Source organism: Gallus gallus, chromosome Z, assembly GCF_016699485.2.
Source record: "Gallus gallus isolate bGalGal1 chromosome Z, bGalGal1.mat.broiler.GRCg7b, whole genome shotgun sequence".
Taxonomy (NCBI): domain Eukaryota; kingdom Metazoa; phylum Chordata; class Aves; order Galliformes; family Phasianidae; genus Gallus; species Gallus gallus.
Genome location: NC_052572.1, coordinates 77,890,375 through 77,917,870, shown reverse-complemented (window position 1 = coordinate 77,917,870; position 27,496 = coordinate 77,890,375). Strand labels below are relative to the sequence as shown.

Sequence of the window (27,496 nt, the reverse complement as noted above, 5' to 3'; positions counted from 1 at the left end):
GGGCGGCCCGGTCTGCCGGAGCGGCGCTTCGCTGACGACAGCCGCGCCTGACAACTATGCCGGCTCCCAACGGCCGTTCCCGCCCGCACAGGCGGCTCAGCCAATGGGAGCCGGCTGAGCTGCCGCTGACAATGAGTACGCCAGGGGGAGGGCAAACCTGGCCGCTGACCAATGAGACGCGAGGGGGAGGGCACAGAGCTGCCGCTGACCAATGAGAGCCCGGGGGAGGGACAGAGATGCCGCTGACCAATGAGTCGCCGGGGAGGGACGGAGCTGCTGCCTGACCAATGAGACACAGGGGGACGGACACAGCTGCCGCTGACGCAATGAGAGCCCTGGGGAGGGACGGGCAGATGCTGCTCACGGGGAGCTCCTCTGCCGCTGCTGGATGCTGTGCTGACAGGGCTTCAGATGCTCTGCGGGCCAGCTCGTAGCTGGGAGCCACGATGGACACTGGCGGGAGGCGAGGAGAGAGCTGGCGGGGACCATCCGAGGCATCCAGGAGCATCCAAAGCTCTCACTCAAAAGCATCACAAAGCCCAGCCAGAAGCTGCCATGATCATGAGCAGCATCCCGGATGCTGGGATTCTTTGCTACCATACCTACGGGAGCACAGCTCTCGCTGCAGGCTCCACAGCCAGACAAAATGGGAACAAACCCGCAGCTCTCCTGCAACGCACAGCCCACAGCCATAGCCTTGCAACATGAGCTGCCTTGCTGTTGCTTGATCCATCCCAATCCCTGGTAATGAGACTCAGAAGGCAGTCAAGGCGTTGATCCAGCACCAGCGTGCTTTTATTCATTCACAGCCAGGAGGGCTTTTTGGTGAGAGGTCCGCTGTACAGTGGGACTATCGTCTCGGGTGAAGGAGAGAGGGCTCAGAGCTCGTGCTGCTGCCCGGTGCCTGGGACTGGAGCTCTGATTCTAACGTCCCCCCTCACACCAGGCTCGGCCTCCTGGCTGACGCTGACCGCGCCCTGCATGAGCTGCTGCTGTCGGGGCACTCGGGCTGTGCTTGGCCTGGCTGCACTGCAGTGGGGCCCCGTCACAGTCCAGCTCGGTGACTGTTGTTTCTTTCTGGCAGGCTCAGGTCAGCGTCTCTGCACAGCTGGGAGAGATTGAGGGCTTCACCTGGATGAGCACCTTCATTCCCTCACTGATGTTATATGGCAGGGCTGTCATCCGAGCTCCAGCGATTCGTGCTCCCAAGCAGCTCTCCATTGATGGAAGCACACAGTGAACCATCGCTATACGCTCTGGCTTTCTGGCGTGACGAGGGCTCGGTTCACCTAGGAAGGAGTAGATACACAGGCAAACAGTTTAGTGGCAAACTTGCACAAGCTGAATGATGAGAGTGGTTCTTGAGATTTGTTATGCAGTGGCAGCAGGACAAAGCCAATAGGACAACAGCACAGAGGAAGCACTGTCTCGAAAGGAACTGTTGCGCTTTTGTTGTTTGTCTTTCTCTTTGTGTGGACTCCAAAGCCCTCGCAGAAAGCCTTCACCCTGTTGCAGTGTTACACAGTTTAAACGTGTGCCTGCTCATACAGAGGCAACACTGAGTCGCAAGTGTCATCTTCCTTCCATCCTAAGTGTCAGAAGGAATCATTCTGAGACATACTGCAGTGTGCCCATCTCCTGTCTCTTTCCAAAACTACTCGGGGAAAGGCACGAGAGGGGTGTGCTCCGGCAGGTCCACATCTTGACTTCACAGAGACACCAGATTTGGGAAAGAAAGACAGGGCTGAACGAAGATGGTAGGCACGGGCTTGAACGCTAGCAGGAGGAACAGCCCCTGCAAGCATGAATTTGATGGCGCTGACAAGCAGGGTTTTGACAGCTGGATGTGCACCCTTACCTGCCAGGACCACCCCACCTCTGTTTCCGAGGGCTCCCTGGCATCGCGCTGCAGTTGGAGTTTGGCCACAGAGGATGGTTTTCTGGGCCTGAAGCAGGAACACCAACTGCATGCTGGGGATTCCTTCACCCTGCTGGGTGACTTGGTCTGGAGGAGAAAAGAGGGAGCATGTGAGTCGTGCATGTGCAGGGTGAGGGAAGAGCTGCCTGAGCTCTTGCCAACACTTGCTTGTTCCTAGCACTGCCTGGTTCCTGCTGAAACCAACTTTGAAGCTCGCTCTGATTCAACAGTTGAGGTTCCATTCTAGAGCTCAGCCCTCAGTTTTGCTGGCTACATTCCCCTCAGCCATGTCAACCCAGATGCAGAGCATGCCTGTTAGTGAAACCTCAGAGTCCAAAGGGGGGACATTCAGTACACACCACACGCACCTTTGGCGTCACGTAGCTTCTGCAAGTTTGGCACTAGCAATAAGTGGAAGAAAAACCCAACAAAAGCCCACCCAACCAGTCTGAAGGAAGCTGCTCTGGAAATTAAAGTCCTCTTACCTTTCAGACTGGAAAGTCAGATGACTGTGTGGAATTTCCCCCGTGCAGCTGCGGGCCTTCTTCCATTCCATTCCCTATCTCTGTCACAGCGGGAGAGCTGCTGTGGCCTCCCCTCTGTGCCTGTGCCTCCTCCAGGGTGAGCAGCTTGGTGGCAGGAGAAGACACCTCACAGACTTGGACCTGATGGAGAACTGCGCACGGAAAGGGAAGAACCACAGCTAAGAGGGAGGATCAGAAAGCAGCGGCACAGCCATCACAGTTCTGGGGGAGGTGCCGCACATCCTCACTTGCTTATTCCAAACCACTGGAAAAGAGGAGGTCAAAACCCTTTCATCAAGCTTCACCTGCACGCAAATCACCATGACAGGGACGGTTTTCTCATGCTCAACTTTGGGCTTGGACATTCTCCGCATCCAGCCCCAGCGGTATGCCATATTCTCATCTAAGCCCACAATTCTGCTGCGCCGCAAATAGCAAAAGCGTATCTCAACAATCCTGGAGAAGGCCTGCATTTGATCAAGGTGTCTCATCAAGACAAAGCTCATGCAGGAAGACGCTCACCTGCTCCATCTCCGATGCCTGATGTGGAGCTGGAGCAGAAGAGGACGTCGGTGTGGTTGATGAGGAACTCCACCACGTCCGACTGCCTCTGCAGTTCCACGCAGGCAGCTCTTCCGCTGGCGCAGGCAGCCTCGTTCTGCTGGGATCTGTAGAAAAGGCAGATTGGAGAAGTCATTGACCCGAGATCGTTTCCCCACGTTTGGGCATTTGGGCAGCCAAAGGCTGTCCAGTGGGCTCTGAGACTTCCGTGCAGTGGGCAAGCACTGATGCACTGAAGACATTCTCCCGGGTGATCAAGGACACACCAGCCCCATCTGACAAAACCAAGAGAGCACAAATTGTCCTCCTCTCCAAAGTGTGCCCGTGGGGAGAACAGATCTAAGCCTTGTGCTGAGACGGAAAAAGAAGTTTACCTGAAGAGGTTGGGAGCCCACACAATCGCTAAGTTCTTAGCGGGCATGTTTGTGATGGAGCAGCTCCCAGCGAGACAAGCCAAGTGTCTCAGCAGGTACTCCAGCGTCCTGGAAAGCAAGAGCCAAACCTTCAGCACCACTGAGCACGGCGGGCTCACATTCACCAAACAAACCTCACTGCTTATTCTTGCTACTAGCAAGTAGATCAAGCTTTCCCAGTGCCACGCTGCAGCACCAAGCCCCAGCACAGCACAGCTGCAGCCATCAGCTGCACCAGCCGTGCCCCCGTGCCCAGGAGCTGACCCAATCCATTCACCCCACGCAGCCATCCACCACTTCAACACACACAGGCATCACGTTGCCAGCGTGACACAAAGCCTGCCATCGCATCATCGCCCTCTGAAGTGCAGCAGGGCTGAGCTCCCCACACCGAGGCAGCAGTTTTCTGACCTGTAGTGAGGGCAGGCAGCTGCTGGATGACCTCCTGCACTCGGAGCAACCGCTCCTCATCTGTACCGGCACAAACAGCGTCCTGGAAGAAAGCAGAAAGGGAATGAGACACACATCATGCGAGTCAAGCGTATGGGGCTAACAGAAAAAGGGCCTCAAAGCTGCAGAGGGCACTGCTGCTCCCCATCTCCCACATTTCCATGGCAGGATGCACACACCAGGTGTTACGGTGCACCCGGTGTGCAGGAAGCACGAGCTGCTTGTTGTACAGAGACACCCACTGGATGTCCATCAAAACCCCAACTTCAACAGAAAAAAGACAAAAAAAGGTGCGCAGGCGTGTGTGTGGATGGAAAAGGCCACGAAGAGGGACATGAAGGCCATTGCCTTGTGCTTACCGAGAACTTGCCATGCAGCTGCTCGCTCAGCAGAGGGCTCGGCAGCTCCCTGAAGTACATCTTGCACAGGGAGCTCACGCTGTGAATGTCCCGGAGCGGTGAGCTCCGGAATCTGCTCCGACTCAAAGTCATGGCTGGAGAGAAGACACAAAAACAGAGGGCTTGGGAGAAAGAGGAAAACAACTCCAAAGCAAGAGCAACATACAGTCCAGAAGCACTCTTACCGCAGCTTCTGGATCTTTGGACGCCACGCCGGACAGGCGGTAGATCCCCTGCACCACGCCATGCTGCTCAATGAAACTCAGCGCAGCTCTGCACGACCTGGGGGACTACAGAACAAGGGCCAGCGCTTAGCTGAGCTCCTGATTCAAGTCCTGCTTCAGGCCGCTGCCCCTGTCAACATCCCGTCCACTAAGCCCAGCCAGGCTACTGCATGCCCTCCTCCTCACAGGAGAAAGAAGGCTGTCGCAGACGTCGCCTGGCAGGCAGGAGCCGGGGACAAAACTGCACACGGATTGTGTTCTTGGCTTTCAAGAAAGGCCAGGACCTGCCAAGCAGCCTGCAGAAGTAATTCTGGGGAAGCCAGAGACACTGCCACAAGTCCCATCACAGCTCCCACCGCAATGGAGGCGTGATGAACCTCATGTCCAGAAGAGCTAGGAAACTGACGCACTACACCTTCCTCTTGGGCCAAAAGGCTTCCTTGGTTTTCAGGCTAGCGTGGCATTGGCTTACACCTTTGGCTTTAAGCAAATACAAGTGTGCCGGCCTCCTATGAGCATTAGCCTCAGCTTCCCTTTCAGCCATCAACTCCCACCTTCACGCTTCTCCACCGCTATCAACCTGCCCCTTGCTAGACATGATCTCCCTTTCTTTCATCTTTACATGCCCAACAGAGAGAGGAAGCTCTCAGGAATGGGCTGTTCCTTACCATCACGGCCAGAGTGGAGAAGATGCTCTCCCAGGTCACAGCCAAACAACCCTTCCTTCTCCTTCTCCTTCTCCAGCTCCCGCTGCTTCGGTTCCCTTGGGCGGGCCTTCACGAAGGAACGAAGGAAGCTGAGGAGCTTGCCACGCTTCTTGGCACTGCACAACAAAAGGAAGAAACCAGTTCATTTCAGGTTGGGCTCAGTGGGACCAGGCTGAGCGGAAACACATGCTACAGAGCGCATAAAAGCGGCAAGAACATTGCCAACACTGCATTCTACAAGGATTCGAGCATTTGCCCAAGCCCTCATTCTCACTGCCTACAAAACAGCAGCCCCATGCCCGTGGGATTGCAGGAAGGATCATCAACACAGAGGAGAACGTGGGATGGATAAAGGAGGTATTCAACACAGAACACACCCAGAAAAAGACTCCATGTGACTTCCCCGCGCCATCACATGTAACATCCGTACCTGGCTTTGGCGCTGAATTGATGAGGGCCTCAGGAAGTTTTCCACTAATGAGCTCCACGCACTCTCCAGGGAAAACCCAACCTGGAACATAGAACAAAAAGAGGGATGGAATACTGAGTGCAGCATTTTTTCAACTGTTGCACCAAGAAAGAATGGCCTGCAGAAAAGTAACCCTCATTCAACATTTGCAGCCAGAAGACCTACAAAAGCAATACTTGGTTCAGCACAAGAAGGCTCTGTCCTCCGTGCTTGTACAAAGGACAGAGATGGTCAACTTCTGACTGCGTATGGAGCACGAGAGGCTCTTGCTTCTAAGTCACATGAGGAGACAGTTTCCCACCCAAGCCCAGAGCCAAAGGGAAAGTCCTCTGACAGCGACACAGGGAAACTGTTGACGTCCAGAAGCCACCCTGTGCAGGCAGAGCAGCTCGAAGCTGACGTTCCTGACTCGACTGCAGTTGTGCCCAGGAGTCTGAAGCTTGTGCCTACCTGAAAGCCATGCTTGCCTCTCCACCAGGGGCTCTGCTCCTTTGCTGGCATAGCAAGAACGCACACCAGGTCTCCCACCTGCAAGAGATTGCAACATCAATCCCAGCGTCAGCACAGCTGGGAGGAAAGCACAGCTGAAATGGCACCCTTCTTCTGCACTGCCAAAGAGCGCACAGCTTGAGAGCAATTGCACCGGGGCAGCTCTTCAGGCATTTCCCGTGGGAAAGCTGAACGTGGAGGTACAAGAGTCACTGCCTTACACACCACACAGATGAGGATATTCCTCATGATTCGTTCACACGTCCCTATACTCTTCTGTCCGTGACAACAAGGAATGCCTTCTTTAACTGCTTACCTCCAAGGAGAGCTCATCCGCTGCCTGGGCAACGTAGCTCTTGATCACGTGGCAGCAGCAATAGCTGGAATATTCAAAGATGACTCCTCACGGACCAGCAGGGGCTTCCCCTGCTTCTCAGGCTGAAACAGAGAGCACAGGCCATGGTGAAGAGGTGAAGGACAAACAAAGAGGATCTCAGGGTGACGTAACACTAGCAAGGCAATGAAGCTTTTAAGCTGACATCTTTAGTGACACCAAGAGAGCCGGAAGGATGCTCTCTCTCTTGAAAAGCAGGAGAGCACACCGGTGGCTCACACTGCTGGCTCAAGGCAGGGAACAGAGACCAAGCAGAGCTTCACACTTGTACCTCCGTCCATGCCCCGGTCAGGCCCACGGCTGATCTCGCTGCTCGCGATGCCCATCACAGCAGGCGCGACAAGCTGCAACAGAAAAGAAACACATTTCCTGTGCTCACACAGCACTGGATTGAGAGTCTTCTTCAGAACTACTTCTAGAAACAACCACTCTGTGCAGTCTATTCAAACGGGACAGCCGTTGCAATACGCAGCATTGGACCAAGTCGCTGTCCCTCTGCTAGCAGATGGGGACTCTGGCACAAAGCAGCAGATGCATTTGCCGCAGCACGCTGAGAGCACAGTAGCAGGCCAGGGAGATGTGTCACTGCTGGGGCTGGAGCTGCTCCCCAGCCCCCGGCTACCCAGCAGCAGCCTCACCACCAGCGCCGGCCGCAGCCTTGCCCACGCATTTCCTCTGCCTGCATGCCCACTGCGCTCCCTACCGCTGTCGGGCACACTCACACAGCCAAAGCATGCACGCTTGTGCCCCTGGCTCATGTTGTGCAGCTCTGCACAAACTGCGGCTAGGGCTCTTTGCCTAAGGGATTGCCTTTCCTTCACACTAGCTGCTCCAGCACTACAGGCAGCATCCTGCTGAGGGTTGAGCTGGAGAGGAAGTGGAAAAAACCCACACGTGACCAGAGCTGCATTTCAGCTGGACGAGGCTGTGTTACTACACACGGTGTGACTAAACACGGGCTGCTGAACCATGTGGCAATACAAAACATGGGCACGTACCTGGCAAGAGATCAGAACAAGGGAGAAGAAGATCCTCGAACCCGCAGCCGTTCCTTGATCACTTTGCTCTGATCTTCCGCAAGCAAAAGCTGCACCAAGGGAGCAGGAGGAGGGTGGGGAGGGGACAGAGAAAAGAGCAGGTCAGTGAGCCTCCACAATTGAGCAAAGGAAGGCGAGGGAAAAACCGTGGGACAAATGCCATCCTTGATGGATGGCTTTGGAAGTGATGGCCTGGGGGGAAAACGGTTTCTGACAGTCCAGGCTAAGCAATATGATCCTAGGAGCTCCGCCAGCCAGCACTTCCTCAAGCCTCACTGCCCACCCGTCTATCCCACACCGTCTCAGCTTACCTACAAGGCGCTGCGCAAGACGGGATGAAGACGAACGGGACTCAATCAGATGCACAAGTGCAACAAGCCACGTACTCACGCCGAGCTCAAGCGCTCCAATGAAGGGACGCAGCACGCGCTGCTCCTCCCTCATTCTAGCCGCTTATGACATCACTAAGGGTCACCCGGCTGCTCCACCATGGACGGACAAGGTGGGGAGGCAAGACCACGTCACAAGACCACAGGATTCCAACAGGGCACCCCAGCGTTCGAGAAATCAGTGCGATGGTTGGAATTGCATCCCAGCCAAATCCTGGAGAAGCTGGCATGGGGTTGTCGGGACCAAAGTGCAGGACCCGGAGCTTGGTGCTGTTGAGTCCTCTTGCTGGGCCTATGGCAAATCCACACTAGGGTCCTTCTTCTGCATCCACGGGCGGCTTAGAGCAGCCATCTCTTTCACCTGGATGGAAATAAAGGAAGAGAAATACATAGTACTACTACTAGACTGCTTCGACAGTTTCTTTCCCGAGTGCATTTTTGCCTTTTGGCTTCCGTGACGACCTCATTTCCTCCTCCTTTTCTTTGGGGGGAAGCTGCCCCCAGTGCCTGAGCTTCACATGAAACATGACACTAAGACAAACGCTTGCCCTGCGTGCAGGGTGGCTGTGCTTTGCCAGGTATACTAGCGGGCTAGGAAGCGTCATGTGGCAGCTCCAGGCCCAGTCTGCATTCAGTCACTGTGGCCACAGCTGCTGCCTCACTGCCAGAACGTATCCGAGGATACAGATGGACGCAGGCACTCCTGCTTCCTTCTGCAAAGCCCTCCTCTGCACAGCCCGTTAGCTGCTTCTCACTGCTGTGCCAACCGGGCTCCCCTTTACAGCAGCCCTGGGATAAACACGCCTGTACTCTTCCGTGCAGCAGCAAGCTCCAGGGATGAAGCAGCACAGAGGAAACCAACAGAATCTACTGCTGCTGAATCCACCAGCTCCTTCTGCCCACCAAGAGTAATACCAAGGGACAGAACACAAGTGGGATAAGCGCGTCTCGCACACGGACAAAGGGAATCAAAACAGCTCCTTCGAGAAGAGCTCGTTGGGTAAACCCAGCCTCAGAGACACAAATGCATCTGGTTCCAGTAAATATTACGGCACCTTGGTGATGAAACGCTGTTCTGCTGCTCAGAGAGCACGAAGCATGCTGTGTTGACACACACTGCAGCGCGATGCCCAAGCTGAGCACGCAAACCTCCCCAGCACCCCTGGCCAATGCTGCCAGGGAAATGCACGACCTGCAGCCCCACACGGCTCGCTGCACGGACACTGGGGGGCTGTCTTAGTCTCAGGTGGGATCCATTTTTCTTCAGTGTCTGCTATGATGCTACAACAGTGAGAACACTCTCGTGTTTATAGTTTCTGAGAAGCAGACTTGGACAGAGCCAAGGCCGTTCTCAGCAAAGCTCTCAAGAAGGAGCTGGGAGGAAACCAAATGAGGACAGCTGATGTCAACGGGCCAAAGGGATATTCCATACCATATGACATCAGGTGGAAGGGGTTATGGACGGGGTGGGAGCTCATCTCACTCTCTTCCTCTGCTTGCCCATTGCTTGGGAGGTGCTGAGCCACTGCTTCTACATCACTTCTTACATACATTCATATATATATGTGTGTGTGTGTGTGTGTGTGTGTGCGTGCATCCATTACTTCTGTCCTTTTCTCTACCTTTGGAAAGAGATTTCTCTCAACACATGAGTTCCACCTTCTTTTTTTTTCCCCCATAATTCTCTCCCCCATCCCACCGGGAAGGGGGGAGTAAGCAAAGGACTCTGTGGTGCTCCACCACACGAGGGCTGCAAAGCAATGGCAGCAGACGTGCAGTGCACTGTCATAAGTGCACATGTACATAAGCAGATGCTCTCATCCACACGTGCAAATCTGAGGGCGAGTAGTAAAAGGCTCACTGGGCCACGGGCAAAGCAGGGAGCAGATAGCAGGAAACAGGAAGGAGCTATAGGAGTTCAAGACCAGCTCTCCTACACCAAAGACAGGGAGAGCTGAGTCAGCACCACGGGAGGACTTACAACACAGCTTAACAGCTTGCAGAGACCTGAGGTTGCCAAAAGAGGCTGCCAGGGTAACTCTCACCAGTCTTTTGCAGGGCTGTTACAGATGCTTGTGAGGCTGACTTCCATAGCCCTGTGTCATTGGTAGAAAACCCAGGTGACAAATGCTCAATTGGTCTGGGTAACGCTTCTATGCTTCCACGGTTAGGACTGAAACAAAAGGAAAAAAAAAACATGAAACCCTATGACATTTGCCTCTCTATTGCTGCTGTCAGCGTGACATCTAAGATGAGCATTACGCGGCCCTGCACTCGACTGAAGATTCATCCAAGTCTGTGTTCCACACAGCTCCATCCCAGTGCCAAGAAGAAACCCGTACAGAGATGTCTAGATGATTCTTTGTGCAGATACAGGTGCAGGTGCATGTGCATTCTCTACAGCAAGAAATAGCAATTTCTCAAGCAGTACGACGGAAGGTCAGTGGAAAGGAAATATAGGATGAACTCTTTTCATATAAAAAATCCTTGCTAAACCTCTCCCCAGCAAAAAGGAAGCCTGCTGGGCATTGTTAGCAGCAGTTCCCAGAACATCTTGCGCCACAAAATGCAGCACGCTCCCTTTTTTCACAGTCCCCTCGTTTCTCTAAGCAGCGTCAAATACCCTCCACTTCAAATACACCCATCAGATAATGAACAGAGCTCAGAAGGGGTTAGGAGTAGAGCGACACACAGCTCCGCTTCGCGCTGAGGGCAGTTTTGGCCCTCCGAGCTTGCCGTAGCCACCCTGCGCTCTGGCGCCGGCGGACCGGAAGTACTCGTAGTCACTATGGCGGCCGCCTGCGGGGGGTTTGAGCTGCGAGGCTGTGGGGAACGGTGCCTTTTGAGAACGGTGTTTTTCTGAGCGTTTTATCTTCACCGGGTGGTTTTCTTCCTCGATGTGTCGAATGAACAGCGATCGAGAGCCCACAGAATTCCATCCGCCCCCGAAGCCCGTCATTATTGACAAGCAGAAGCAGAGAGAGGAGAGGAGGTAGAAGGGGTAGGCCGCGGTGGGGGCCGCCCTCAGATTCCTCAGGGCTCTGAGGCATTGGTACTCGAAAAGTGCGTGTCGGAAGGTGACAGAGACACGGGCCCTGCCTCTGCCTTTGCCTCACATCTCGAGGTCAGCTGGGAGCTGAGTGCACGTATTTCTGTTTGTGAAATGGAATTCCTCTTGTGCTAAGCATTTTTCATGTCTCCGCAACCCACCTGCACTGCTTTAAGCGGCACAGTGTTTACAGTGGCGGTGCTGCCTCTGAGAGGAGAGTGACGATGTGATACGTTGCACATTGGGGGTATTGGTCAACAGTTGGCTGCACGTACCCAGCAGTGTGCCCAGGTGGCCAAGAATGCCAGCAGCATCCTGGCCTGTGTCAGAAATAGTGCAGTCAGAAGGACTGGTGAAGCGATCTGCCGGCTGTTCTCAGCACTGGTGGAACTGCACGTCCAGTACTGTGCTCAGTTTTGGGCCCCTCACTACAAGAAGGGCACTGGGGCCCTGGATCGCGTCCAGAGAAGGGCAACAGAGCGGTGAAGGATCTGGGGCACAATATTATGGGAGTGTCTGAAGGAGCAGGGATTGTTCAGTCTGGAGGAGATTCAAAGGAAACCTCATTTCTCTGCACCACTACCTGAAAGGAGGTTGTGTCTGGGTGGGAGTCAGCTTCTCCTCCCAGGGAGCAGCAGGAGGACAAGAGGTGATGGCCTTCAGTTGTGCCAGGGGAGGTTCAGGTTGGATACTAGGAAAAATGTCCTCTCAAAATGCCCAGGCAGGTGGTGGAATTGTTGTCCCTGGAGGTGTTCAAGCCATTCCCTGGCTCTGAGGCCAAGTCTCCATGCTGTCTGAAACACAGTGACCCCATGCAAATAATCTGTTGGTAGTGGCCCTCTGGCCAGTACTGTGTCAGGAAGTGTGCCTTCAACTTAGCTGCCAGACAGTTGAACTCCAGAGCATAAGGAGATTTCTATGGCACGGTATAATTCATCGGAGCAGAAAAGAGTTTAAAGAGTCCCCTTAAGCTTTGCCAACACAAGATAACCACTTGAATGTGGTGTCTCCTGTAGCCTCTCCTCAGCTGTTTGTAAAAAACAGTAGGAAAAAATTATTATCTCTTACTACAAAGTGATGAAAAAAGTGTTTTTTTCATCTGTGTCTCATTTAGACCATGAAGAAATTCCTGTAAACAAGGCAGGAGTTTAATTTTTTAGGGGGAAACGTAGGCGATAATTTAGTTAACTTTCTGACTGATACCGGGATTATATCAGGATGGTGAGCAGTCACCTGGGGTTTCTGCAGGGCTCCATTTCAGAGCCAGATGGAGGACTGCATCGGGGAAGGGTCAGGGTGGAAAAGCTTCTGCACCAGAGGTTGACCATGCACAAAATATGCCAGAGTTCAAGGAGCCTTTGGACACCACTCTCAGACATAGTGTGGCTGGTTTTATGTGGAGGCAGGGGTTGAACTCCTATGATCCTTGTGAGTCTCTTCCAAGTGGCCATTCTACAATGGCCTGGAAGGCTGTTAAACAGCTTTTGGTTGTGTTAGTTATCAAGGTGATACAAGCATGTAAAATCTGGTACCTTAATGCTACTCCTGTTGGGAAAGAACATTCATAACCAAAGTAGGTAACTTAGGAGACGTGCAAGGAGTAACGGCCTGCAGATGCCTCTGTATTACACTGTGCAGACAGAACAGCCAGCGCTATGGAAACTTAATGCTACTGATGTGGGGGTGGAAGGAGCAGTTAGCAAGATCTGCATCTCAGGAGGTCTGGCAGACTGGTAAAAGAATGCTATCCAACTTAGCTTACAGGGAAAAGGAAGAACGGCTGCTGTCATATTCTTTTTTCCTTAGTAAGTAACAGAGTTAGAAGCGTAGAAGAGAGTTAACAGCATATCAACTTAAGGACGGTGTAATAAATCAGTGTTATTTAGGTATATGAACAAACGTAACAGCCACACAGACCCAAAATCCCTTTTCTCCCACTGGTGTCCAGCAGTCCCTTAGTTTGCAGACAGATCGGGCTGCTTTCTTCTCTTGAAGCAGCACTTGTCTCATTGCTTTGCTTCACAGTCAGAATTCTGACCTTCTGACCTTTTAATACCTTTTTTCTTTTTTTAAAAAAATCTTTCCCTCTAGCTGCAGGTCAGAATGAAACCTCAACCATGGTCAAAACGGTGGGAGAGGCCAAAATACAACATTAAAGGAAAAAAATTTGAGCTACCCGAGAAAAAAATGAAGGAAGCACAGAAGTGGAAGCAGCCCTGGCTGGAATTCGATATGCTGCAGATAGTGCAATACTTCAAAATAGAGGAATAAATATGGAGGGAAGCGAGTGAAGAGCTGAACAAGTAACAGCTTTGAGTTCAGTGTAAGAATTGTCAGTTTTCAAGTTTCGTATGCAAATAAAAGACAGTGAAATTTCAGCAGTTCTTGTCTGAATGTTAAACTGCCCCTTCCTGAAAACAAATGTTCCCTTTTCTGACCAGTGTTACAGTGTGTTCAGCCCTGCTTCTGCCTTCCCTTCTAAATCACAGCTAATAGAAGGGGTTTGCAGTTATTGTGTTGTCACTTCCAAATAACTGTTTCTTCTGCCTTTGCCAAGTAGACAGGGGCCAATTGTGAAAATGCTTCATTCAAGATGTTCAGAAGGGGGCTATGGCAGGGAAGCAGATGTACAGAAGCCCAGCTGGACAATCTGAGAGTAAGTGCTGCTTAGCTGTCCTGTAAAGGCACTTTTGAAATGACATCTGATAAAGCACCAATAGTAACCTGACAACAAAGCAGTAATACCAACGTTTTGAAACCAGCTTGCAAGAATGAAGCCAGATTAGCTGTTACTCCAGTCAGATTGTGTGAATGGGTGCAAGGTTCACCACAAAGTGGCACAGTAGGTTCTCAAAGATACTCAACTGGGATGGGGCTTCTGAGCTCCAGTAAAAATCGCCTTCCCCTGCTTACCAGTCATGACAAGTGATGTCTGCAGCCACTGGAAGAAGCCTCTACAGAGGTAAAGCGTGATAGAACCTATTCCAATTTCATAGCAGCACAAGACTAATTTCTTTGGGAGCAACTTTCAACATGAATAAGGAAGCAGAGGAGACAAAAGCAAGCACGGAGATCACATGCTTCAGCCGATTACCTTATCAGTTGTATTTTCTTTGCACTCAGGAAAGTAGAAGTGCACAATTACTTACAACAGAACTCCTAAATCCTGCAGATAATGAAGCGCCAGCAGTGCCACAGTTTTTTTCCATACTTCACATAACATTCCTGTCGTGTTCAAGACTTGAAAGCGTTAAAAGTCTCATTAACACAAAAACATCTTTACTTTTCAAAATAATGGTTTTGCTTTTATTTTAAAAGTCATTGTTGTCTATAACACTGATGAATGCTATTTACAATTAAAAGAGTTTACAAAAATACATATTCTGTAATAAAAACAACAGAAAAACCATAGGGAATAGATAGCCTCCAAGAGTTAAATGGAAGGACCCATACATAGCATTTTAGAGAAGCAGGCAATATGCAAACTTAGCAGAATTTGTGGACGCGCTGCTGTTTCTACAGTAAAACATCCTTTTTATTCTGCAGCAGTAATATTTACTGCACATATATGAAGTTACACAATATTAGAAATCTAACACTGGGTACGGAACAAATGAGGTTTAATGGGTCTTAGAGGGAAAGCAAAAGGTAAATGTCCTTAGAGAGCCAATTACTAGAAGGTAACTGGAGTTGTTGTTCTGCTGGTCTGATAAATGAGGGCGGGTGACAACTCCAAGGTCTGTGCACAAAGTCCAGCTCTGTATCTCAAGTACAAAGCTCCACTACAAATCATACTCTGGAGAAGAGTAAGCGTAGTTAAGACGTTCTCCTGTGCAACTTCTTACCTTCCTGAACACCCGTTTACCATCAGTAGATGTTCATAGATAAGACTTCTCACTGCATACAGAATTCCTGCTTCTGTGTCAGGGTCAAATAGCTATGAAGAACTCACTGTGAGTTTGGTAGAGTTATCTCATTAAGTGGACAATAAGTTAGAGTTCAGTGACTCCTGGGTCAGAGTGATTTGGTGTGGTACTGAAAACAGCTCGTGAAGTTGTCTGCTCACCAGCAGTGGTAACGTTACAGGCACTTCACTGCAGTCATCCTTCCCAAAAGAACAAAGCAATGAGGCTTCGTCAGTATTTCAGAACACCTGCACTTCACACTGACCATTGTGATTCTATCTAGAAGTAGATGGCATCATAAGACAGTTGGAAAAAAAAAAACAAAATATTTCACAGTAAAACAACCTGTAGGACAGTCCACTCATTAAACAGTGACCACTTTTTTAGAGTGAGCATCAGGCTTGTTTCAGTAAAAGAACTGCTGCTTCAAAGAAATCCTTATTTCCTGATCACAGATTTAAGATGTTCCCAGTTTGCACTCTTCAGTGAGCTCTTCAGCAATACGCAGAGCCTTGACTTTCACCAACAGGAGAACAACTTCTTCAGTTTCATCGCTATTACAAAAACAAGTTGACATAGCAACACATTCACACCTGACTTCAAAGTCAATAAAGCTAAAACGTGCCTTGAGCTACACTGACCACTAACTGCACCCAACATCTAGAGCCTCAAACTAGCCTGAACTAGTACTGCAAAAGCAATCCATTTTACATTATGGATTGCATCTTTAGTTCTACGTAGATGTTGGAAGTACATCACTGAAAGTGTTAAATGCATGAGGACTTGAGGAATTTAAGAATCATAGAATCATTAAGGTTGGAAAAAAACACAAAGATCATCTAGTCCAACTGTCAACCCATCACCACCATGCCCATTGAACCACGTCCCTAAAAGAAATACTAACATAAAGAATATGAGGAAGTGCTGCATCCCAAAGAACATGTTGTTTGTTACCTGTGGTTACTTCCTGTGAAGCATACGTGCTCACTGAACCAAATGCTGGCAGAAGTTCACTGACTCGGGGAGAGTTGACCCACTTCCTAATGATTTTGGAACCACCTTTCTGGGAAGCATGCAACCACCTGTTCACCCAGAGAGTATTTTGAAAGAAAAAATAGAAAGAAAAATAAAAGGCTTTCAATAACACTAAGTCACACCACTTCTGGCAGACTTCTCCTTTTGGCTAGTTCAGTTATTACTTGGCAGTGTTTACTCTTCAAAAAACAAAACCATCATTTTAAGCAGTTATTCCTAAAAGCCTAGGAACCAATGCTTGCTTTGAAATTCTTTTATACACCAAGGTCATTAAAAAACAAAGAAACAAACAAAAAAAACAGCTTCAAATGTTAAATAATTACACTTCAGACTACATCTGTCCCCATGGAAATAAGACCTTTCACCTCTTTACACTTCTCTATGTTTTCTGGCCCTGGTGGTGTGTTGAAGAGGTTCAGAAGAAGGTAACGATTCAGCAGCTTGCTCAGTCCCACACCACGGACTGTGTCTTCCTATACAGTCCCATCCCAAAGGAGAACCTTGGAGAGCACCTGCAGTAATGGAGAAACAGAACATGCATATCTGATGGCTGAGGGTGCATTAGAACCTCCTTTTTAAACTTAAAAGATACCATGTCCATCCAATCTCAGTACTCACAAAACAGGATTTATTCTCTCCAAGCTTACTGCCAATTAGTCACTAAAAAACTACAGATCATAAATAGTATTTTGAAGTAGATTAATTCTACATGTGCCTATGAGCTGTACCCTCATACATACACACATCACCTCCCAAGGAAAGAAAGAGCATGTTAGCCTTCCAATTGGTTAACAATTTGCTAACATACGCTACATAAGATTAAACACCACCAGCCTCATAACACAGGTAAGGTTGATAGCCTTGATCCACAGCAGCAAAAAGATTCTTTTGTACTTGACTTCAGTATTATTCGTTAGCAAGAGTTGTCTTCAGTTACCTGTTATCACTGTAGAAATGACTATTTAAAAAGACTTAAGCCCAGCGTAAGAACATGGCTGGTCTCCCCCTCAACACAGAATGGTTAATGTCAAGGTAACTGTTAACCTCAAGGTAGTTCACCCACACAGACACAGTACGTGATCTTAGCAGTCACCAGTCAGAAAGCAGTCGCAAAGCCCACGACTACCGCATACTTCTCTGGAGTGTTTGGCAGGACACTTCCTTTTGACTGCATTAGCTGCTAGGAAAGTTAGACTGTATGATGGCACAAACATCAAAACCTCATCAACTGTACTTCCTCATTAAAATAGTTCCTGTCCTGCTTCTCGCCCAGCCCTTTGTGAGTACACTCCCATACAATTTCTGGGCATGGTTTAGAGGACATTCCCGATAGGCAGCCTGCAGATGATCACCTGCTTTGAAAGACAGCACCAGTAGGGGCTGCACAACGGCAGTCTCAAGCACAGATAAGTCACACTAATAAGCTGCTGAACAGATCCAAAGAGTTTAATGAATGACCCGCAGTACTACTTACTCTGGGGTAAACAAATTCACGACTTCACTCCAGAAAAAAAAAAGAGTGGCAAACTGTCAGAAGATCCCCAACACAAACGCATTTTCAACTGTTCTGCACATCACCACTTCTAAAGAGAACCCTGACAGTGAGGATGGAAAACCAACTGAAAGGAGAAAACTTCAATCTGCAGGGAAAGACCACCGGTCTCGCTTTTAGAAACTTGCAGGTATTTGACAGGACATTTAAATCAGGCAATACACAATCTCAGAGGGTGATACCAGAATCTTATGTCTCTTTCGTGTCTGACAGGTATCAGCACTAAGCTCCCTCTTGTCTTCCTGCATCTGTCCATGACAAACCCTTACACAACACCTTGCCCCAGGAGTGAATATGGCAAGTCCTCAACATTCCCAAAGTCCCTGATTTTTCTACAGGAATGTGCAACATGGCAGCAGGAAGCCTATGCAGAGCTGTCACCATGGCCTTGTTAGCACACACAGCAGGGGAACTGGGACGTTAATGTGTTTTCCTGCATCTAAACCTCATCTGTAGTACGAATCCAAACACACTCATAGAGGAAACGGATCTAAGAGGGAATTGAATCACAGGCATTCAGACATTCCTAACTCAGCACTTTAGACTGAATAAAGCTATACTAATACACTTATACGCACATGCAGGGATTCTATTCTACAAGGAGCAACATGGGCACTGTATGCACATACTGAGGAAACAGACCTATCCACAGAGTGCCAATGACTGATCTCATGGAAGGTTAGCAGGAACAGATGATGAAATTAAAGTCTCTTGACTACGTATCAGAGGTGGGTGAGCATAAATAGCTCACTGACAAAAACAGCTAACCTTCCTATTAAAATACATTAAACTCTCAGGAATCAGATTCGAACTGAAGATACATTTCCTCAAAGACGACAGTCTACTTTTAACTAAAATGCTTTTCACAGACAAGATCGGTGCTTTTTCTTTACCTCAACAGCTGACCAAAACCGTCTGCCTTGGAATTTTGAACATGGCGATGACTTGTCTTCCACAGTGCTGGTCAGAAAAAGAAGAGGTAATAAGGATTTTGCTTGACCTTAAAGTAAGACAAACAGACAATTCATCTCTTAAACACCGATGAATTACAACTATGGGATTCTTTCAGCAGTGACAACCAGAATAAAGGTCTAAGGAAACAGCTGTTAACTGAAACTCCTTGCAATACCCAATGGAATTAGCAGTTGGAAACACTCGAGTATGTGTTTAATGGATTCTCAGCAAAACAGCACTGCTTGTAACCAGACAAACATGCTGCATCAGGCTTAGCAACACTCTTCTCCCAGCTGTGTCTTAACCCCACATCTACCAGACTCTTACCAGTTATCCCCTCTCTAAGAGTGTCCAGCAATAAGCATCAGCAATATCAACTATTTCAGGAAAGAAAGGAGGAGTCAGGAGTAGAAGGGGGAACAGACCACCACAAATAACACAAGCCCTCAGATACTCCAAGTGAAGATCACAAAACCAGACTCTGGGCTGTGCCTCATAAACTAAGAACTTTCCATTTATGAAAGCTTTTAGTTACAGGAGCAAAAAAGCATTAAGTTGACTGCGTAGGTACTCTTGTCAGTTACTCTTGGTATCTATTCCTACAATGAAACAGTAGAAGGCACATTTGTTCCGTTTGCTCATGGATGTCTACAATATGTTTCACCCACGCTTCTGGGGAAAAGGTACAGAAAAATAGAATAAAGGCCAAAAAAAGAGGTTAGGTTCCAGGTAGACTTGGTGGTCTTTAAGGTCTTTTCCAGCCTGAGCAGTTCTATGATTCTATGACTAAAAATAAAAAAATTAATAAGTAAAAAAATAAATTCCCAGGGACAGCTTACTTTTTCGGATACAGAGGGATAAAGACATCTTCCTCTACAGACTGCTTCATCCTCAGGACAACCGTGTTAATCAAATCCTGCCAAAAAAAGAAAAAAGGAAAAATATTAACACATCCTCACAAGAAAAGGATCTCACCTTCCACTTACAACGGCATTAAAGACCTGTGAGCAAGTCTCAGCTTTAACCATCTTTTTCTTTTTCTTTTTTTGATAAAATCCTCTTGGATAACGAGATTGATGTATTTTCCAGCTATGAAGTTCTATCAAAAAAACCACAACAGAACACCACAGCTACTATACAAACAGAATCTTACCTAAAGCTTCTTCCTGAAGTCAAGTGTGGCGACTGCATAAACGTTTGTTATTATTTCTTTTCATACTAAGGGCCTAAACATCAACTTAGTTTCACCTACTTTATGCTGGATAAACTCCCAGATTTACATGAGAATAAAACCAGAACTGGGCTAAGTGTACGTTACAGTGAATATTTACAGTGAAGTGCATACACCGCATCAAGAACTTCCTTCCCCATTACCACAACAGCCTTTACCTGTTTTGTCTGACTGCATTCCCTTCTGGACAGGACCTGTTTTTCAAACACGTTATCGCAAAGCTGTGTAAGGTTCTCAGTCTGTGAAGTCGATAAAGGATCCCACACATTCTTGGCAAATGCTGAAAAATAGGAATTATTTCATTCATGATATCCAAGTGGCTATCTGCTCTAGTTTCAAGGAAGTAAACAGTCAAAAAGCTAAACCTTTCATTTGCAGTAACCTTAACAAGTAATTGTAACTATCAACATCATTTTACATTACCACTTATTTAAGGTTTCATTACCTAGCTGCAGTGAACGTCCTCAAGACAACCTTAATATACCTGTAATTTTTGGCAGGATAGTTTTTTCAATCACTCTAGGCAAAACTTCTTCATCAGGATCATCATCTCTTTTTGATTCAGACGGCTTTTTGGCATCGCTGAATCCTTCTACAGCTCTGAACCAGGGCATCTCTTTCAGGTCTGTAGAATTCTGCTGAAAGATCATACCCATTAGGTGTTCAGCTGTCAGGATTGAGTGAAAAAGCTCCATGCAAAAATATATCTAATGATACCAAAAGATTCTCATTTAACAATTTCACATGGATTCTAATCACTGAATGGACCAAAGCAGCAAGCTAAAACTGAATGTAAAGCTATATTTCAGAGGGTAGGGTTGTCAAAATGTCAGCAAACAGCTCCACATTAATAAAGATGCAAGAGATTCATATGCAAGCAACCTGACAAGAGGAAAAGATGTCCTCCTTCCAGTTAACAACACTTATCTCAAGCTCTGGAATGCCTCTATAACCCACGGCAAAGCTCCTGTACAGAAGTCTTCCCTGCAAGCAGCATACCCCCGTCCTGTACTCTGGCAAAGCCCTTTTTAGGAAAAAAAAAAAATACAGAAGACCACAAAAAGACTTCTGCGGTTTTGAACAACTGCACAGATTGAAATACCCACTTACATTTCATATTTTGTATATCTCTTAAAAGCTCAGACAGGAAAATCCTCCTTCTGTTATTCAGCAAATACGCATCGTGCCTCTCCCAGCTCCTCGTGACCTGCTCACTAAGGCAGTTCAAATCTCAATTTGAAATACATTCCAACTTTGGACAAAAAACTGATTAAACTAAAGAAGCCTACAGTCTTATCTATTCTTCCTAAGGCATTGGTCAAAATTGTTTGAAAGCATCAATTCTGTGCTGTAGAAAATAAACAATATACCATTCAAAAGGAGTATTTCTTCACTCTCCCTTGAAAATCCTTCTCAATACGGGAGGAATTTTGCTCTCATATCCTGACCAACCTTTGCTCTTCTGGAATTCAGTCACCTCTGTCAGAGCCAGTTCTTCATCACTCGGCATGCCTTCGTGGTGACCAGCTGTTTGTGAACGCTCTCTCAGCTGCCGCCTGCAAGTCCTGCATTCTGTAATGAACTCAGGTGAGTTATTCACCATGTACATACGTAAAAGAAAGCTCAGTGATATACTAAGAACACCCGGTGAGAGCAATAGCCTAAGGAAACACAGTGAGGAAGCAGAAGTAAGCATGCAACCCTAGAGTCACAGATTGTAACAGTAAGGTACTTTGTGAGCTGCCAAAGGACATTAAAAGCATCTCTAACGACCTTCACTTCACCACATTCATACTAGGAACTCCCCCCACCTGAAACACCAAACATCTAACCTGGTACTCCATACTATCCCTGCCAGAGGTAGTCTGTAAGAAACTACTGCGCTCTCAACAGACCATCATCTCAGTCCTATGTAGCTTATGCAACAACTTGCATAGAAACTGAGACTGCATCCAAGTCTCACTGGGGCTAAAAAACGTTAGTCCTGGCACCACATACCATAAGAGCATGCAAAATCAACAAGAAAATTGTATTTATACCTATCATTTGCATAGCATACCTCTTGTATGTAATTATTGACATTACTTAACGTTAAAGGTTAACAGTGACCAGTGTAAAGCACAGTCAGTATTATCAGTGAACTGTAGGACAGCTGTGGCTGCTCCCTCGTGCAGGGGGATTGCCAGGTCACAGCCTGAACCGGGAGGTGAGCACCTGAGTGAGCACAGGGAGGGACCCCAGATCCACCCTTCCTCTCTGCCCTTCCTGGTGACGCTTCCAGCTGTGCTTCCCAGAGTGCACACACACTCAGAGTCTGCATGCTTTGCACCCACCCCACCTGCACACCAGTTAGAACCAGAAAGGGCTACATCCCCGAGCTCACTCTTCTCAAGCTGCTGCCAGTTATCAGTCAATCCTTCCTTGTCCTCCTGTTCTACAGTGCCTGCGTCCCAAACAAAGGCTCCACATCACCTTCGTTTGCTTTACACCTTGTAACAAGTGATGGAATACCAGCTCACCGCTTCCCAGTCCTGGATGGAAACGGACAGTGCCTACCACACTCTGTTCCCAACAATGGAAAAGGCAAACTGAGCCTGCATGTTAAGTTCCAGCTTCCAAACTTTACACATTATTGCATTTAGATTTCAATAGTCAGCTCCCTGCCGTCTCCTGTTATTTGTGTCCCCTTGTATGTATGTCCCAAACTACCCCTACTGATTCTTCAGTTCTACAGAGAAGTAGAAGCCAGAAGCATTTTCTGCTTGGGCTGTTCATCTGTATCAGCGTCAGCTGGCTTCAGTGCACACAAGACACAAAACCAGCTGCCCCTACTGACATACTGCAGCATAAGAAAACACAGCATTTCCATCAAATACAACCAGCAACACAACAGTTCAAAGCTCTCTTAAACGCTCAAGTACAGGTTAATTTAATTATACCAATATTATAATTTTTATATATATATATATATAATTTATACCAACTTAATTTAAGCTGCAGGCACAGAAGCATATCAGCACTTACCTTGTGCTCATTGCCCAACACAAACGATCTGAATCGTCTCCTTACTAACCTTATAGCCCAAAAACTTATGCTTACAGCTCTCATTAGTTATTAAATGAAATACCCCTGAAAAGTTTACATTTCTTACAATTCTGCTTTTTAATTTTCTTAAAAAAAACAACAACAAAATCTCCTTTGGTATCTCATACGATTACTCAGTTTGAGAAAGACTTTAACAGAACCCAGAGGCAGACTTTAATTTAACTTCCTTCCCTGAAGGGGGGAGCAGATTTCAATGAAAATAATTCAATTAAGGTGTTCTCCACTGTACCAGAAACTAAAAAAAAAGATAAAAACAGCCTTTAAAAGGTATTTCAGCATTTAACACGTTAAATACATCTGTAAGGCTTAACATGACCAAGCTATTACTACCAGACGTGTTCTCCCTCCCCTTCTTGTTACTTTCCAAATAGGTCTCCCACTCTCGATAGTCTTTCACATTTGATTGTACTTGAACTCCCCACATCACTTCATTCATTTCTTTCAGGTGATCAAGGCCAAAAAAAACCAACAACATACAATTCCACAGAAATATTTAGTCCACTTCAGTGGAAATTCTTTGAACACAAGCAGGCCAGCAGCAGTCTGTACAAAAGAGTATACATACACAGAGGTTCACACAAGTTAACGGCAGATGTTTGTGTTTCAGCTGCACGATGTCTGAACTGATCAGTACAGCTGCTTCTGGCTGCGTGAGCACTGAGAGGTGATGGGGATGGCTATCTCGGTAGCTGCAGATGCCTGACCCCACCTGTCCTTCTCACACGCTCCCTTGCAAGTTCCCATCTCCACCCAGGACATCTCAGCTGCCCACTGCCTTGTCTGAACAGGCTGAAGAGCCACGACAAAAGGACTGACAGCCCCACCTGCCCTGAGTGAAGTTCTCCTTCCTTGGCAAACATAACACTGTGCCTACGCTCCTTTCAGAACCAGCAGCACGTAGAATAAAGCAGCAGATTCTTACAAGCAATAAAATGCTTGAGAAGTCCAAATGCTTCCCTGCAACAAAGCATTGCCAGGTAAAGTTAAAATCTGCAATGCTGTGCTAAACATTACAACAAGCACAATACACAACTAACCCCAAAACCCTTCAATATTCGCAAGAAGGAATAAGACTCCAAAGCTGTCATCAGCTGTGACAGAATGAACACTGCAGCAATTAACACTAAAAGCAGTACTTACCTTTCAGCCAGTTCCTTTTTCATAGTTTCCAAGTTCACAGCTGGTAAGGAAACACGGGGACCAAACGTGGGTTTAGCTGGTTGAGATTTACACAGGGAAGCATTGCTATAAGTTTCCTAAGAGAATTGCAACACTTTCAACACATAGTTTATGCAAATTAAATATAAGTTTGTACACAACTGATGTAAGTTTTGCCTCTGCAGCTTTAGAGGTCAACAAAACATACCGTGCAAATGCATAAAGCATATGACAAAAAGATGTACATTGGAATGATCAGATTGGGCAATTTCTGTACAACACAAAAGGGAAAGCGTATATACAAAAAGCTGTGTACTTATGGTGTAAAATGCATACACCATTCACATCCATCAGTACAAAGCAATCTGTAATTTAGGGTAAAGCAGCCCTCCTCTCAGTCTGAAGACATTAATGGCTTCCCACAATATATAGCAGTTCAATATCAACAGCTGAAACCTAACAAGCAGTACAGTCTTTAATTTGAAAAGTAGAAATAAGCTACAGCCAAACAATGAAGATGAAGATAGAAGTTTCATTCTGACAACTTGGCTTGACTGTAATTATAACTTAAAGACTCCAACCACATCAACATAGAAATTAAATGACATTCTGCGTTCTAAAACAGCAGGAGACTGTAGGGCAGAATCTAACCCAAACACAGTGACTTGAAGTAATCAAGTCCATGACCAAGGTCTGCTGCTAAAAACTTCTGCAATCTTCTGGACAGCAAAAAGAGGGGTTTCCAGAAACAAACGGAGTATGAGGACCTAAGAACACCAGTTATACTGGATGTGAAGTTAAGGAGCAACCGAAAAGCCACATACGCTTGGCATGCAGTAAGTCTGCTTACTTCCAAAGGGCTGGCTGGCTCTGGTTGGTTGCTTTTTGTTTGTTGGTTTGTTTTTACCCCTTTCCCATAACAGTCGTAATGGGAGTGTGTGGAGAGCAGGAACAGCCCATGTAAACCTCAAGGACCACCAAGCATTATGCTCTTTTGTCAAGACCAAGAGCACAACTTTGCACTGCACTCTTCACTGGGCAAGTCTCACATTCTTCCGGACATCCATCAGTAAAAGAAAGACACAGCCTCTCTCTGGGAGAAAAGGCACCAACTCACCCACGCGTTCAGCCAGCCTACGACTAAGAGTTCTCTTTTTAGGAACAAAATGGAGATGATTCCTATCAGGCTCGTCCTCATCCTCTGAATCACAGCCTTCTCTTCTCTGAGAAAGCTGACGATCATTTGAAGCATCCAAGGGAAGATAATCAGCTCGGGTCCTGGCGAGGTGACGTCTCCTCCGAGCAGCCGCAATACAGCCTGCACTGGGGACACAGCCTGCACGCAAGGGAAACAACATCTGAGCCAAAGACTGAAAGCAGCACTCTATCACTCCGAGTGTCAATAACCACCACAATTCAGGAACACTGCGCAATTCTGAACTGAAAACACAATGTCTGTCTTATAAGCTTACCAAATTAAGCTTATAAATATATGAATATCAACGAATGGAAAGAGATCCTTATAGAATAGCTCTTAACCTGAAAACAGACCTTTTCCTTTCAAATAAATCAACATTCCGCTATTTTTCCAGCTCTTTCACAGATCAAGAAAGCTACACCAACCGAGTTTACAAAGGAATCCAAACTTTACTAACAAAACAGTAGATAAAGCTAATGTTAACCTCAAAGTGAATTATGAATCACTAAACAATTTTGTTTGCTGCTTCTGCATTCCTTCCACTATCAGAGGTTATAATTTCTAATCTACCTCCTGAAACTAATACAGAATTATGACAAACACCTGCAACCAAAAATACCAAGCAACCGTCACTATTCTTTCAAGACAGCCCTGGCTCAGCACAAACAACATGCTTAAAAACACCCAGGAACCTGGCCTGGTGATAACTCCTTCCTCCTCTGGGATGCGTTGGATTCATTCTCAGAGTCTGTGCTGTTGTAGCCCTCACTCAGTGAAGAATAACTCCCTTCTTTTGTTTCTTGAGCACCCTCCGTGTTGCAGTCCCAGGCTCCAGCTGAGGTCTTTCTGCTGTAAGAGAAAAAAAGGAAGACTCATTATTTCATTATTAAGACTCAGTTTCAGCTGCTGGAAACTGATGCACAGTGTACCTGGTAACCAGCAACCATTCAGACTACAAGGAAGCAATGGCTCGTCACAAACCTACCTCCACCTGACAGAGATGCCTCTGACCAATTAGAGTCCGGGGGACGGACAGAGCTGTCGCTGACCAATGAGAGCCCGGGGGAGGGACGGGCAGATGCTGCTCACGGGGAGCTTTTCCTGCCGCTGCTGGATGGTGATGCTGACAGGGCTGCAGATGCTCTGCAGGGCCAGCTCGTAGCTGGGAGCCAGGAATGGACACGGCGGGAGAGAGGAGAGAGCTGGCGGGGAGCAGCCGAGGCATCCAAGAGCATCCAAAAGCAAGGCTCCTCCGTAACGAGGAGCCGAAGACACCGCGTGCGTAGGTGCGTACCCGAAAACGCGCATGCAAAACGCTGTGTGCGCGGTGCTGCATGCGCAGCGCGGTGCCGAGCCCGGCGGGTCCTGGGATGCTGCGGTGCCGGGGCCGCTTCACGCCCGTACCGCGACCGCCGATCTCCGAGCCGCTCGGGTTCCGCTGCTGCTGAGAGCGCTTTGAAACGGCCGGGGGACGGCGCGGGGCTGGGGGGGGAAGGGGACGTCTGCTGGTCCGCCGCGGCGGAGAGCAATTTGGATGGCGCCGGGCGCTCGGGGGCAGCTGTGAGCCGAACCGGTCCGCTCCCGGGATGGGCTCGGGCATCAAACATCTAATGGAAATAGATGAGGGGCAGCCTGGTTTAGAAGGAAGAGATCGCTGAGCCGGCGGTCCGAGAACCGGCAGGAGCGCTTACGAGCAACAGTTGCTGGTTTGGAGTCGTCGGGCGCATGCTCGCTGTGACCTGGAGGACTAATCACAATAGAGAGCGGCGGATGAGCTGCACAGAGCGGTTACGAAGCCACTTCCGCATTCCTACGCGCACGCGTTGTGCCGCCTGCAGGACTGAGCAGCGGACAGCGGCAGTTCCGCGCATTGGCCACGAGGTGGCGGCAGAGCCCGCGGAAAGAACTTGGACGGGATCGAGGGATTGCTAAAAGCTTTACGAAAAGAAAATAATAATAATAAAAAACAAAAGATAAAAAAATTACTTTTTGCCAGCATCTGTTGCACTGTTTTTAAGTATTCACATACCAAAATATAACTGCCCAGTACATTTAACGACAACAAAATCAAAGCACGTTGGCAGAAAGCAGAGCGCCATATTGGTGTTCACTCAGCCTCTGTCTTCTTCGTGCTTTAATGTATTTCACAGCTACCTAATGTAAATCACAGCTACCTCTGGAAGACAGCCCGAGAGCTGTGCAGGTCCATCAGGCTCAGCTGCAGCTTTTCATCTGCCCTTCTCTGGCCCTCCTGCAGCTGGAGAGAGAGCACAGGAGGGCACGTGGGATGCAGACCCTCCCCAGTCAGCCGCAGCAGTCGCTCCTGCCAGCACTCC

General features: G+C 47.9%; 1 long non-coding RNA gene and 1 pseudogene across 1 annotated transcript; both read right to left on the bottom strand.

Annotated features, from left to right (window-relative positions):
- Positions 1-27,496, bottom strand: part of LOC121108324 — a 183,389-nt pseudogene that overhangs the window by 27,393 nt on the left and 128,500 nt on the right.
- Positions 24,019-26,894, bottom strand: LOC112530736. Its single transcript, XR_005842887.2, has 3 exons — positions 26,455-26,894; positions 25,853-26,009; positions 24,019-25,298 (listed from the first exon to the last, which is right to left on the bottom strand). It is a non-coding gene; the product is annotated as an uncharacterized LOC112530736 (long non-coding RNA).